Genomic DNA, 12,601 nt, shown 5'->3' with positions numbered 1-12,601 from the left:
GGTGCTGCCCGCCAATCTCACCAGCTGACCTCTAGCGGGAAGGTTCTAGCATGATTTCCCCTCCCCATCTGTGGCTAATGACACCCCAGGATGCCTGTAGGAGGTCACTAGTAGTTTCTTAAATGTTCCCATTGCTGGTTTATCTCATGGAAGGGGAGGAGAAAGCTTTCAGGGAGATGAGAAGCAGCCAAAAGTAGGTTTAATGGTATAAAAAGAATTCCATGGAAAATGACTTTGAAAATAGCATGAAATCCACTTAACTAGCAGCTCCTCCCTGCCAGGCAGAGAGCTGGAAGGGACGCAGACAGGAGGGCAGCCAGGAGGAGACTGGGCAGGCAGCTGCTCACATACCCCTCTGCCGGAGGAGACTGCAGGGCTGGCAGAGGACAGGCTGGCTGCAGGGTATCCTTCCCAGTGCCGTGCCTGTTCCAGATGGCAGCCCCCCAGGATGCAGGCTGCTGGGAGGCCAGAGCCCAGGAGCAGGGAAAGCACCTGAGTGGAGTTGCTTTGTGTGTCACCAGCCCCCAGCCCAGCTGGGCTCAGAAGGGGTGTCAATACAGTTCTGGGGCTTGTTTACAACCAACCTGTTTCTAGGCCCCCTGACTTCGGGTAGAGTTATCTGTTGTCATTTAAAACACAATCGAAGGACAACAAGGTGGGCATAGCAGTACCCAGGAGAGGTGCTGATGGCTGCAGTGTGCACTGATCCTCAGGCCTCACCTTTCTGGGGACAGGAGGGAAGCTGATGTCTTTGGGATATTTGGTGCTTCATTCAGTCCACATCGGGCCTGAAGGTGAGGCAGAGGAAGGATACGAAGTTCAGTAAGACCTAGCACCTTGGAGTTGTTTATAAGCATTGACTATATAACTGGTTCTCAATCCTAGGCTCAAGGATTCTCAGGGGTCCAGTAAGTGCAGTTTGAGATTTTATGGCTTTGTTCAAAATTTCAGATTATAATCTTAATTCATCTTAAAGAGATAAAGACATAACCCTTTTGCAATGATAGTTTGCCACTGAAAGACATTCCAGTGCAATAAGACCTTGGTTTTTCAAGTCAGTCTCTTGAATCAGGGCCTTGGTATATGTTGTGAGCTGTAACAGAGGGTGGCAATGATGTGGGGCACAAAGGGGCAACCCTGCCCCTGCTTGAGGATTGGGGGAACTTTTCTGGAAGAGAAATCAAAGTTACCCAACTATCAAAAATGAGCACATCACATTGGTAGCTTGAAATTGGCCACAATGAGTATTCACACCACAGAAACTGGCAAATCCTACAGATCGACCAGATGTGGCGTGCTCCCAGGGGTGCCTGTGACGTCCCTGGTGGTCACTCCCCTCTCTGGAACACTCTTCACTAGATCTATACAGAATAGCTTTTGTGGGTCCTTCACGTCAGTCACGTCACTGCTCAGAGAGGCTTTTCCAGACCTGCCCCCCCGCCCCCAGCACCATATGGGCCCAGGTACTGTTACAACATCTCTTCACAGTCATTGTCACCATCCGAAACAGTTGTTCTCTAGATGATTGTCTGTCTCCCCCAGTGGAATGCGAGCCCCTAGAGAGCAGGAATAACTTGACTTGTTCACTGCTTTCTCTCTCTGATTAGAGCAGGGCCTGGCACATAGTGGGTGTGCAAAATATTTAATGAATGAAGAAATGAGTGTTTGGAGTGGGAGGCTGAGTGCTCCTCCTGGGCCCTATGCCAGGGACCGGCAGTGTCAATATTTGAGATATACTTTTACTAAAAAAGTATTTCTTGGTATCTGAAACTGAAATTGAGCCGGGTGTCCTGTATTTTATCTGGCAGCCCTATGTGCAGAGTCAGTGGAGTGTGCGGGGGAGCACTCCCCAGCCCTCTGGTCTCGTTTACATCTTCTCCCCTCCCAGCTGGGAGCTGTGTCAGCTCTCTCTGGGCTGTGGGAGGGTGGCAGGGCACCCCCAGCTCCATCTTCCTTCCCAGGTATCCAGAGTGACATTGAGCAGCTTGAGCTTGGCCACTCTGAGTGGCTTTCCCCTGATGCCCATCTGGAGCAAGCCACGGGCTGGCCGTGGACCTCCACGGGGCTGAACAATACAATCACCTGGGTGCTTTTAAAATCAGCTTTGCCTAAGCCCAACTGCAGACCAATTAAATCAGAATCTCCGCATGATCTTATTAACCTGCCCTATGATGTTACCTTCTAAATATCTCTAAAATCTGTCCACTTCTCCCCATTCCATTATCACATATTGGACTGCAGTGTACCCCAAACCAATCTTCCAAACCCACATTCTAGCCCCTTATAATCTGTTCCTCAGGCGGCAACCAGGAGGGCATTTTTGAAACAAACCTAAACGAGTCACTTCCCTTGTTTAAAATCTTTCAATGCCACCCCCTTTTTCTTAGAAAATGATCAAAATAGTTACTTTACAGTAGAGAAACCTGACAGACACCAATGAAATGAAGTGATTGAGTTGAACAATACCAGTAATAAAACATACATAACTTCTGTGGAGTTCTTGCCAGAAATATATAAGCTCCATCTAATCCTGAGAAAACAGCAGACAAGCTAAAATCAAGAGACATTCTACATAATAAACGACTGGTGTTCCTTAAAAGTCCGAAGGTCGTGAAGAATAAAACTGGGGAACTATTACACATTGGAGGGGACTAAGGGGACATGACCAGCAAATACAGTGTGGAACCTGGATTGATCCTATAACAGAATAAGGATTATTAGGAGAAAATGGGTGAAATTTGATTAAGCAACGTAGTTTGGTTAGAAGAACCTCCTGACAGTTATTTTCCTGGTTATGATTATTGTACATACTTACATGAGTTATTAATCATAGGGGAAGTTGGGTGAAGGGTAGATGGAAATTATCTGTGCTATTCTGGCAACTTTTCAATAGGCTTAAAATTATTTCAAAATAAAAAGTTAACATGGCCTCAATGGCCTGGCATTGTCAAGCCCCTATCCGCAGGCCCTGACCACTCTCCAGTTCATATAAGCCTTTCAGATGCTCTGGCCTCCCAGTGGAAACACTTTTTCTATCTGAAATGCATCCTTCATCCCACTTCCTCTGCTCAGCCTTCAGAGTTCAAACAACCCCCCTTCCTGGTGTCTTCCTCCTTTCTGGGGCAAGCCTTGATATTTCAGGTTCTCATAGGCTCTGTGTCAGAGCCCTCACTGAAATTTATATGTTTTTGTTTGTTTGTTTATTTTTGGTATCATTAATATACACTCACATAAGCAACATTGTGGTTACTAGATTCCCCCCATTATCAAGTCCCCCCCACATACCCCATTACAGTCACTGTACATCAGCGTAGTAAGATGCTAGAATCACTACTTGTCTTCTCTGTGCTATACTGCCTTCCCCGTGCCCCCCCAATACATTATGTGTGCTAATCGTAATGCCCCCTTTTCCCCTTATCTCTCCCTTCTCACCCACCCTCCCCAGTTCCTTCCTCTTTGGTAACTGTTAGTCCATTCTTGGGTTCTGTGAGTCTGCTGCTGTTTTGTTCCTTCAGTTTTTGCTTTGTTCTTATGCTCCACAGATGAGTGAAATCATTTGATACTTGTCTTTCTCCACCTGGCTTATTTCACTGAGCATAATACCCTCTAGCTCCATCCATATTGTTGCAAATGGTAGGATTTGTTTTCTTCTTATGGCTGAATAATATTCCATTGTGTATATGTACCACATCTTTATCCATTCATCTACTGATGGACACCTCACACCAGTTAAAATAGGTACTATCCACAAGACAAGGAATAATATGTATTGGCAAGGATGTGGAGAAAAGGGAACCCTCCTACACTGTTGGTGGGAATGCAAATTGGTACAGCCACTGTGGAAAGCAGTATGGAGGTTCTTCAAAAAGCTAAAAATAGAAATACCATTTGACCCAGTAATTCCACTTCTAGGAATTTACCTGAAGAAAAAAGCCCTAATTTGAAAAGATATATATACCCCCTGTGTTTACTGCTGCATTATTTAAAATAGGCAAGACATGGCAGCCACTAAAGTGTCCATCCATCAATAGATGAATGGATAAAGAAGAGGTGGTACATATACACAATGGAATATTATTCAGCCATAAAAAAGATAGAAACCCTGCCATTTGCAATAGCATGGATGGACCTAAAGGATATTATGTTCAGTGAAATAACCAAGGCAGAGAAAGACAAATACCACATGATATCACTTATTTGTGGAATCTAAAGACAAAACAACAAAATGAACAAAATAGCAGTAGACTCAGAAACACTGAGAAGTGACTGGTGGTTACCATGGGGGAGGGGTTGGGGTAGGTAGGTGAGGAGGGTGAGGTGGATAAAGGGGCACAGAAATCCTCAATCATAATATAAGTTGGTCACAGGTATAGTGGTACAGCATGGAGAATATAGCCAATGATTCTGTCTTTGTTGACAGATAGTAACTGCACTAGAGGGGGTGAGTATTTAATAATATGGGTAACTGTTGAACCACTGTGTTGTATACTTGAAACCAATATAAGACTGTATTAATGATACTTATATAAAAAGTATATATATATATATATATATAATTTCTGGTGTCTTTGATGGTATTCCCAGTTTGGAAAACTATTTGGCAATATGTATTAAAGATAATTAGCAGATAGACATGTACATCCCCTATGACTTGAGAATTATACTACTAGGTATATACCTAAGAGAAAGTAAACATGTGTCCAGCAAAACATATGTCCAAGAATATTTATAACAGCACTTTTCATAATAACCAAACACCTGAATGTCCATCCTCAGTAGAATCAGTAAATAATTGTGGTGCAGTCACACAATAGAATACCATGAAAAAATGAGAATGAGTGATCTACAGCTACATCTAACTCAAAAGCAATGTTGAGCTTAAAAAGCCAGATATAAAACAGGATCTACTCTAAGATTCTACTTACATAAAGTACAAAAACAGACAAAATTAGTCTATATTTTTAGAAGTCAAGATATGATTACTTTTGCAGGGAGATAGTGATTGAAAGGAGGCAGGAGGGGAGTTTCTGGGCTGATGGAAATGCTGTTTCTCAAATTGGATTCTGGGTGTGTACAGCTTGTGAAAATTAAGCAAGCTGTACACTTATGTTTGTGTACTTTCCTGTAAGAGGATAATAAAATACTGGTGGTTGGGTTGAAAAAAACAGTCAAGGAAACCAATAGACAAGCTACAAACTGGGAGAAGATACTTGTGGAACATCTGACAAAGACCCGATATTCAGGATATAAAAGAATTTCTACAATTAATTAAGGCAACCAACCACATGAAACAAAATGGGCGAGAGATTCGAACAGACAGTTCACAAAAGAAGATAGACAAGTGGCCAATAAGCACATGAAAATGTGCTCAAAATCATTAGACATAAGGGAAATGCAAATTAAAACCACAACAGGATACTGTTACCCACACACCATGGTGGGTAAAATTAAAAAGGACAAAAGCTGGTAACAAAATTGGTGAGGATGTGGAGCAACTGGAACTGTTATATTTGGTTGATGGGAAAGATCTGGCAGTTCTTAAAGCAACTAAATATATGCTGATGCTATGACCCAACATTTTCACTTCTAGGTGTTTACCCAAGAGAAATGAAGACATAAGCCCACAAAAAGATTAGTATGAGAATGTTCACAAAAACATATAACTCCAAACTGGAAACAACTCAAATGTGTGTTAAGACAAATGGATAAACAACTTGTAGTTTATACAAAGGACACTACTCAGCAATAAAAACGAAAACAGACTATTGACACATATGACATGGATAAATGTCAATGAAAGAAGCCTAACATAAATAAATTTATAGTGTATGATTCCATTTCTATGAAGTTCTAGAACAGGCAAATCTAATCTATGGTGGGAGGAAAATCCATCAGATATTGCTTTTAGGAGGGAATAGGGTGAGGACTGGTAGGGAAGGAGCATGAGGGAACTTTCTTGAGCAATGGTAATATTCTAAATCTTGACAGAAGTTTGGATTGTATAGGTGTGTGCAATTGTCAAAACAAATGTACACTTAAGATTTTTGTAGTTCATTGTAATGTAAATTTTATATTCTGCATGGGAGTCCTGTGTTTGTATTTGCTAAATCTGGCAACCTTACCACTGCTATTCAACAATATATTGGAAGTTCTAGACAGAGAAATTAGGCAAGAAAAAGAAATAAATTCATCCAAACTGGAAAAGAAGTAATAAAACTATCTCTATTTGCAGATGACATGATTTTATATATAGAAAATGCTAGAGAACTCACAAAAAACTATTGGAGCTAATAAATTCAGCAAAGTATCAGGGTACAAGATCAGCCCCAAAAATCTATTGTGTTTGTAAATACCAGCAATAAAGAATATGAAAAGGAAATTAAGAAAACAATTCCATTTACAATACCATCGAAGAGAATAAAATACTGTGCAGTACATTTAACCAAGGAGTGGAAGACTTGTATACTGGAAACTATATACCATTGCTGAAAGAAAGTAAAGAAGACCTAAGTAAATGGAAAGATATCCCGTATTTCATGGATTGGAAAACTTAATATTGTTAAGATGGCAGTACTCCCCAAAGTGATCTACAAATGCAAGCAATCCTTATCAAAACCCCAATGGCTTTTTTCTTTTTTTTCAAAAATGAAAAAGCTGATTCTCACATACATATGGAGAATGAAAATAATATATGGGATTTCAAGGGACTGTGGGTACCAAACCAATACTGAGAAAGAAAAACAAAGTTGGAAGACTCACGCCTCTGGATTTCAAAATTGACTGACAGCTACAGTAGTTAAAACAGTATGGTACTGGGATAGACTTATAGACCAATGGAATAGAATTAAGATTCCAGAAATAAGTCCAAAATATCTATAGTCAGTTGACTTTTAACAATAGTGCCAAGACTATTCAATGGGGGAAGAAGAGTCTCTTCAACAAATGGTGCCTTATTCCATATACAAAAACTAACTTAAACTGAGTCAACAACCTAAATACATGAACTAAAACTATTAGAAGAAAACTTAGGGATAAATCATTATGACCTCAGATTTGGCAATGGATTCTTAAATTTGACATCAAAAGCACAAGCAACAACGGAAAAAATATATTTAACTTCTTAAAAATTAAAAACCTTTGTTCATCAAGACATTATCAAGAACATGAAAAGACAACCTTCAGAATGGGAGAAAATATTTTCAAATCCTATATGAGGTAGGAGTTTAATATCTGGAATATATGGAGAACTGTTACAACCCAACAATAAGGAGACAAACAACTGAATTTTAAAAATGAGCATTTGAATAGACATTTCTCCAAAGAAGAGATAAAAATGGCCAATAAGCACATGAAGACGTGTTCAGCATCATTAGTAAGGAAAATCAAAACCACAATGAGATAGGACATCACATCAAACAGAAAATAACAGTGTTGAGGAGGTAAAGAAATTGGAACCCCCATACATTGTAAAGGGGTGCAGCCACTATGGAAAACAATTTGGCAGCTCCTTGAAAAGGTAACATAGAATTATCATAAGTCCTGGTCAGTTCGGGCTGCTATAACAAGTCACCATAGGCTGGGAGGCTTAAACAACTGACACTTATTGCTCACAGTTCTGGAGGCTGGGAAGTCTGAGATCAGGTGCCAGCACGGTTGGGATCTGGTAAGAGATGCCTTCACGCTGCAGGCTCACACAGCAGAGAGGCAGAGAGAAGAGAGCTCTCTCCTGTTTCTTACAGGAGCACTAATCCCATCTTGAGGGTTCCACTCCACAACCTAAAATTTCCTGAAATGTCCCACCTCCAAATACCACCACGATGGGGCAAGGGCTTCAACATGGGAATTTTGGGGGACACAATTCAGTCCATAGTACCATATGACCCAGAAATTTCACTCCTAGATATATGTCCAAAAAAACCCCCCAAAACATATTCAGATATGTATATGCAAATGGTCATAGCAGTATTATTCACAATAGCTAAAATGTGGAAAAAAACAGTGTCTATTGAAGTTCTGATACATGCTACAGCATGGATGAACCCGGAAAACTTTAGGGTCCAACCACAGATGCTAAAAACCCTTCTATGTGTCCTCTGGGGCTGCTGGGAAACATGACGTCCTGGGGTCTCTTCCTTAATTCAGTGATATTTGGGTTCATTTATCAGATGAGATCCTGGCCCTCAGGTTGCACAAAAACTGCGTGGGCGAGGAGATGGGAACAGATCAGATACACAAACAACCTATAATGACATGCACCACTTACCCTGGATGGCTGTGCTGAGGGGAAGATGTAATTAAACGTGCCTGGGAAGAGGCAGTTTCTGACTGGTGAGGAGGAGGAGGAAGAGTTCCTGAAAGGGAAAGGGTATCTTAAGATCAAAAATGCCTGGAATTAAGGGCTGCTGCACACGGCTCCTGGGCAGTAGGGGTGATGTGGGCATAGGATGAGGCCAGAGCAGGTCATGGAGCCAGACTGTGAAGGGCAGGCGAGGAATTTGGGTAAGAAGCATTTGTGAATTGGGTGGCCCTCGGGGGCTCTGGACATGCCTTGAAGTTGTAAGTGCAGGTCTGCATTTTTCTGAAGAGGGTCGTCTGCTGCAATCACATTCTCAAAGGGTCAGTGTCCCCAGAGAGGTTGATAAGTTATTAGCCAAGCCGATTACCTGTTGCTCTCCGCCAGTGCCCTGGGCACTGAGCTGCTTTCCACTCCCCAGCACAGCACTGGTTCCCGGGTCCAAGCCTGTGTTTACTGCCTGGACCACCTGCTCTCCACCTGCCTCCTGTCACACTCTCCCCCCTCACGGTTTCCAGGAGCTGGGCCCGGCAGCCCTTACCACCTGGGCCTCGCTTGAGTGACTCACCGGTGTTTGGTTCTCTTGCTTGTGTCTGTGGGTTTTCTCTCCGGGAGAGCCACACCGTTGCCTCCCCCTCCAAACCTGCTGCAGGCCGGTTCCACCCGTTCCCTCTCCTGGCACAGCAATCAGATGTGATGGATGAGTGATAACTGATGTGGCAGGTGCCAAATCTGAAGTCACCTCGGGGAACTGCTTCTTCTTCCACCTCCTCCTCCTCCTCATTTCTGAAAAGCTCCCCTCTCTTGACCTTGCTGACATTAACCTGCATGTCTAGAATCTCCTCCTACTTCTAAGATGACTGCTTTTGTGTTTCTTTTTCTGATTTTTCAGCGTTTTTCCTTCCCTGTAAAATTGTGAGTTTAAAAAATAGGTAATACACACACATGTGAAAAAATGTCAAACAGAACAAAAAAATAAATAAATGAAAGAAAAAGTTACTTCTTTGTGCCTGATTATCAATTCCCCAAAACCTCTCCCTGGGGCAACTGTTATCGCCAACCTTTGAAGTCCTTCTTGAACTATATGTGACTACTGAGCACTTAAAATGGGGCACTTAAAATTTATTTAATTGAGAAGCATTTTAAATGTAAAATACATGCCAGATTTCAAAGACATAATATGAAAAAAATTTTTTTATATACAATTATAACTCAAATAGAGCTGAAAAAAATAATTTGATTAAATGTTAAAATGATACTGTTTGGAATACAGTGGGTTAAATAAAAGCTATGAAAATTAATTCCACTTTTTCTTTTTATCTTTTAATGGGGATACTGAAAACATTTAAATTACACAGACGCTAACATACATACGATTTATTGGACAGCACTATTCTAGAGCTAGACTTTATTTCTGAGCACATATGTGTGTATTTAGTCCTTTAAAAACAATACCTGAATTGCATAGTATGCAAACTTCTGCAGATTCCTTTCTGTATGCAGCCATCTTTCTCAGAGATTCTATCTGATTAATTCATGTAAGTTGGTTGGCCTCATTCTTTATAATGTCTGCATTGCATCCCATTAGATGACTGTCCCCTGCATTTCTGTAGTCAACCGTGGTGTTCAGTTTGTTTCTAATCTTTTAAAGCTACCACAACACAATGAGTCAGTAAGTCTCCTTAAACCTACATCTTTGTGAGCAAGGCTATCTGTAGCATGAATTCCTAAAAGTGGGTTCACTGGAAGTGGGTGCTCTGGGAGTGCTGCTGATGGCTTATCTCAGGGTAGAATAAGGAGACACACATGTAAACAAATGATTAAAGCCGTTAGGTGTTTTAATGAAGGCGTGTGTGAAATGCAGTAGGAGTGTTTCATATGTGATGAAACTGAAGCCCACACACTAAAGTGACTCCGAAGGTCACTAGGGTGGATCTCCTCCCTCCCTTAGACCATGGGTTTTATGAGAGTCAGACTATATCTCATTGGTTTTACATCCGTCGTGGCTTCAGCTCTCCACCCTCTTCAGGCAAGGTATAAAAATAATGATGTCACAGGCATCAATATTTGCATTTTCATAACTGATCTCATTTAAATATCCCCACAACCCTCCAGGTAGGTTGTTGTCACCTGATGTCAGCACCCCCACCCCACTGAGCGCTGCCCCTGCCCCTCATGGCCCACCTCTGCTCCACCCCACCAGCTCCCAGCTGGCAGTACTGCTTGGTGAGGTGTGGTTGGAAGCCAGCCTGAGTGCCCTGGGCAGGCAGCAAACAGGGTGGCCAAGGGTTCATCCTCTAGATCCAGAATCTGGGCTCAGATGCCAGCTCCACTACTTTTACCTGTGGGACCTTGAGTGGTGTATTTCATCTCAGCTGCCTCATCTGAGTGAGTCATAAGGTTAGCCCCTACCTCAGAGAGATTGGGGGTGAGGAGCGAAAAGGTAAAAGGCATGCAACACTTAGACTGGTGCCTGGGCCCCTGCGAGTGCCCAGACATGGAGGCGTGAGTGTGGGGCCGGCTGCATTACTTCATGTAGAGTCATGCAATCAGGCCCAGAAACCTACAAGTGCTTCTTTTGTTATACTGCCCATATCTTACAAGCTTTTGTCTACCGAGCAAATTTTATTCAGATGGTATGGTCTTATTACAGATTCAGAAAAGCTTTTAAAAATAGCTATGGTATCAATTGGACAAATGGATAAACAAATAGTGGTATATCCATACAATGGAATATTACTCATCCGTAAAAAGAAATAAGTACTAACATACACCACAACATGGATGAACCTTGAGAACATGCTAAATGAAAGAAGCCAGACACAAAAGGCCATGTATTATATGATTCCAGTCATGTGAAATATTCATAATAGGTAAATCCACAGAGACAGAACTCAGATTGGTGGTTGCCAAGGACTGGGAGGAGGGGACATGGGCAGCAGATATTAAATGGGTATGGGGCTTCTTTTTGGGGTGATGGTGATGTTTTGGAACTAGATAGAGGCGGTTGTTGTACAATATTGTAAATGCACTAAATGCACTGACTTGTTCACTTTAAAATGTTAACTTTATGTTGTGAATTTCACCTTAATAAAAGAATAGCCCATGGGCCCCATCCCCCTATTCTCCCTTTGATGACCCTTAGAGGCTCCAATTAAGGTCCTGGTTAGAAACCACCAATCCTTTCACACTGTAAAGGGGAAGCCTTGGAAGGTGGGGGGAGAGGGTCTGTAGAGGTGAACCCAGCTGGAATGAGCCAGGACCCAGGTCCCCTTCATAGAATGGATGTTTACTGAGAGCCAGACCCTGTTCTGAGCACTGAGGGCTCAGCCGGCCACAGATTGGAAGCAGGGGACGCTTTCTCCTGCAGTTTGCATTCCAGTGGAGGCAAGCCGACAAGCACACAGGTAACATGTCAAGGAGGGAAGCTACGAAGAAGGAGGTAAATGGGAGGAGTGGGGCAGCTAGGGAAAGCCTCTAAGATGAGGTGACATTCGAGCATGCAACGCAGAGCAGACATTTGGAGAAGGGTATTCCTGGAGGAGGGACGATGCCAGCAGGTGCAAAGGCCACGTGACGCAGGAGCGTGTTTGGTGTGTTCAAGGACCAGCAAGGAGGCCATCTCTACTTGTCTCACTTCTGAAGAAAAGAGACTTGTTCTGCCCTGGAGAGCACAGAAGACTGTTCCATGCTTCACAGATGCTCAGTCAATACGCAGCTGATCTCCATGATGGAAGGAAGTTGGGAGGCTGAGCAGAGTCGGATAGGGGTTGGAGCTGCATAGGCTTCCTGGATGGTGGAGAGGTCAGGGCATCTCTCGGTTACCCAGCCTGCCCCTGGCCCCTGTGTGGGGAGCTCCTGGCAGGCAGCTCCCTGAGGTTTTCCAGGCAGACACCTGGGTCGGGGGTGGCAGGTGTTCAAACAGCACTGAGTCCAACAGTTCTTCCAGGATGATGGTCCTTCATTGTCTTCTCTGCGTGTGGAATCTTCCATGTCCCACCCCAGGGAGATGGTATAGCTAGAGGTTTCATCACCTCTCCATCTCCTTGGCCACTGGGTGTGGAAAGAGGGGGCTGGAGTTGGTAGTGGAGCTGGAGGGGGCTTTGAGTTAAGGGGTGGCTGTGGTGGGATGAGGGCTGGTGAGTTCTGAGAGGTTTTCTGCTCAAATAACTAAATATAGCTCCCGCCCGATTTAGGTAAAGAAGAAAATGAAGAATTGTTTCAGGCAAGAGTGGAAGCTGATCCCTGATCCCATGCTTTCACTTCCCTTCCCAAACCACCCTCGCTGGGTTAGCGGGGTTTGAGATA

This window comes from Manis pentadactyla, chromosome 11 (genome assembly GCF_030020395.1).
Source record: "Manis pentadactyla isolate mManPen7 chromosome 11, mManPen7.hap1, whole genome shotgun sequence".
Lineage (NCBI taxonomy): Eukaryota > Metazoa > Chordata > Mammalia > Pholidota > Manidae > Manis > Manis pentadactyla.
Note: the sequence above shows the minus strand (reverse complement) of the source record.